The sequence below is a fragment of the Enhydra lutris genome, unplaced genomic scaffold, assembly GCF_002288905.1.
Source record: "Enhydra lutris kenyoni isolate GAN:26980312 unplaced genomic scaffold, ASM228890v2 scaffoldscaffold65, whole genome shotgun sequence".
Lineage (NCBI taxonomy): Eukaryota > Metazoa > Chordata > Mammalia > Carnivora > Mustelidae > Enhydra > Enhydra lutris.
The window spans coordinates 8869449-8872955 of NW_019154149.1; positions in this window are offsets into that span (position 1 = coordinate 8869449).

Genomic DNA, 3507 nt, shown 5'->3' on the forward strand with positions numbered 1-3507 from the left:
ACTTGATTGTATTTATGCACATTTTCTTTCTTTCTTTCTTTTATTTTCTTTCTTTTTTTTTTTGGCTAACATCTCAGCAGTCATTCCGTTCTAGGAGAACTGGCTGCTGTAAGTCTGGGGTGGTGGTGGGGATTGGTGTTCCATCGCCGTTGTGGATTGGGTTGTGGCTAGGTGCTTCGACCTCTTCCTCTCTGGTGCCTAGTCATGGTGACATAACCTCAGCTTCCACCAAAGCCTAGGTTATGGTCCCTCCGGGGGCTTTGAATTCTGAGTGACTGATGCAAGGAAACAGGAAAAGTCAGAGATTAATCGGGTGGGAGAGTCAAATGGCCAGTGGCAGTGGCGCCAACAGCAGCTATTGTTGTGGAATGACACTGGCCGTATTTCTTGCTTCCCAGTCACCTTTGGTTCTTGACTATTTCTGAACCTACTTTGCCAGAGTTCCTGCTGGTTCTGTGAACCAACCAATGTACTTTCAAGCAACATTTCCCTTCCGTTAGCCATGGTTTGTTTCTATTATTTGTATCCCCAAATCTTAACTTATCCTAGACTATCTTATCTTTCCATCTTTGAATGACTTGGTCTATTCAGGCTTCTATAACCAGGATCATAGACTGGGTAACCTGTATACACAACGGAAATGTATTTCTCATAGTTCTGGAGACTGGAAGTTTGACATTAGGATGGCAGCGTATTTAGTTTCTGGTAAGGACTCTCTTCCAGGTTGTAGATGGCTGACTTCTTGCTTTACTGTCACATAGTGGAAAGAGCTAGCTAGCTCTCTGGCCTCCTTTTAAGGGCAGTAATCCTATTCATGAGGGCTCCATGCTCATGACCTTATGACCTCTGAAAGGCCCCACCTTCTAATGCCATCACACTGGGATTAGGGTTTATTTTGAGGGAACATAAACATTCAGTCCATAACACCACCCTCATCTAGATTTGAAACTCTTTAAAAATAAGAATCACTGGGACGCCTGGGTGGCTCAGTCAGTTCGTGGTTGTCACTGTCTTCAGCTCAGGTCATGATCTCCAGGTCCCGGGATCAAGCCCCACATTGGGCTCCCAGGTCAGTAGGGAGTCTGCTTCTCCCTCTGCCTCTGCCACTCCTCCTACTCATGCTCGCTCTCCCAAATGAATAAATAAAATCTTAAAAAAAGATAAGAATCACATATTTTTTCATCTTTGTATATACTCAGAACCCCTAGTTATAACAGGTAATTGATTACTTTTCTGTACGGTAGTGGTAAGATCATTCTGGTATTTTAGAAAGATCATTCTCTTTGACATATGAAAAATGGGGTAGAAGAGGAAAGGTTGGTATATTCCAGTACTGGAATTCTGGGAGGTGATAGTTTTGTGATATATAGTAGAAGTGGAGATGGAGAGAAATTTTATGGGTTTGAGAGAGATTTAAGGAAACAGAGAGGTCAGGATTTGGTGATTGATTGATCATGGTGGATAATGGGTAGGGAGGAAGAGAAATCACTCCCAAATGTCTGGCTTCATTCACTGGTTGGATAATGGTGCCATTCAAAAAGCTAAGAACATAGGAACAGTAGGAGTTTGGGGATGATGAAGAAGATAATTGGGGCAACTGGAATTGTGTTGTGTTTCAGGACCACTGGAGAGGTCCTGTAGACAGTGGGTGATGGGTCTTGAGCTCATTTGGAGTCAGAGATTAGGTATCATCACAATATCAATAAGGGACTAAAAGTGGCTGAGTATGGAGTTGACCATATGGACAGTATGGAGTTCATCTGGGCTTGCTCTTGGCCCTTGAGTTTTTCCTTTTCAGGACGACTGTTTTAAAGCACAAAGAACTCTGGAGTGAAAAGAGGCATCCTTGTTTCTAATTCCACCTCCGTTGCTCGTTAAATCTGTAATCTTAGAAAAGTCACTTTTGCCCTCTGGGTCTTGGTTGCTACATGTTTACAAGGGAGCTGCTATCTGGCCCAGAAACCTCATAGGAGAGTTGTGGGAATCAAGAGAGTACTTGATATAAAATTGCTTGGGTAACATAGAGGTGTTTGTGGAAGACACTTTTGCTCTTACATTTTCCATATGCTTCCCTACAGATCCCAGGATCTTTTGAGTTATGTTGGGACCATGTGAATATTCTGGCTAATGAGCTGTGAGTAGGTGTGACACGTGTCACAGCTAAGTCAAAGCATTAAGAGTTCGTGTGCCATCTCTAAGCTCTCTGTTCCTCTTCTTTAGTAACCATGGATACGTTATGTTGAGATGGGGGCATTGTAAAATAGAAGGAGCATCGGTCTCTGAGTCATAAAATGGAGGGAAGGAAACCCCACCTTTCTCATGACCCCCAGTTCACTTTGCATAACTGAGAAATTTTTGTGTCTTAAGTCTCCATGATTTGGGGGCTATATGTTACTAAAACATATCAAAGCCTCTTCTGGTTAATATACTGTTGCAAGCATAAGGCATCATTGCTTGCGATTTTCTGTGGAAGGTAATTTGGGGTGAGGGAGAACTTGGAAGCTGGGGGGCTTGACTAGGACACTGTGGCAGTCAGCCAAGGGTGAGGAGATAAATATTTGGGAATGGGCATGGAGGAGGGAGATAATATGGATGTAAATGATGGTCATTTTGAAAGAAAATGGATAGATAGGGTCTGTGACTAATTGGAATGAGAGCTATGTCAGTAGAAATTTCCAAGGATGATTCAAAGTTTTAAGCCTGGCTAGCTTAAGAAAATAAAAGTGTTATTATCAGGGAAAAAGTTATTTGAAATGGAACAGAATTTGATTGGAGGAGGTAGCGGTGGAAAGGGAGGTTCACTTATGGTTATAATTTGTTTGGGTGGAAAGAGGTCACAATTCAAGAAAATGTCTAGTATCCATGCAGAGCTATTAGCAGTGGGACACAAATGAAAAGAAAAAACTGGAAATGTAAATGATATGTGAAGTCGTAGTGTGATGCATTTGTTAATACCCCTCACTTGGGAAGATGGGATGGAGGATGAGGAATCCATGAGAGAAACTGGTAAAAAACAACTGGGGATGTTCATTCATTCATTCAACAAATGTTTACTAAGCATAAATTATGTGTCATGTATTTACTTAAAGATATTAGTTACTCAGCAAACTGGTCATCGTGATTTGAGTCAATTTTATTATCTCAGCACTACCAAGATGGAAGACAGGCACAGTAGCAAAGTCGGTACCCATATCTGAGAAGTTGTTTTACAGACATTCTATTCAGAGCCTACTTAATAAAAGTAACGGATACGATGAAGTAGCCTGCTAAGATTATAGCTATGACTTTAGTGTCATTATATTAATGCAGAAATAAGAGTCAGCATGTCACTTATATACTTCGTGATTGTGAACATTACCTAGTCATCTGGATGATATTAGACATTTTCAACGTTTTCCTCTTTCATCAACAGAGAGGGAAGACCATTTTAGTTGCATAATGAAAGTTACAGAACGTAGATGTAGCAGATTGTTTTATTTCAAATTCCATTAAACACCTTACAGATAC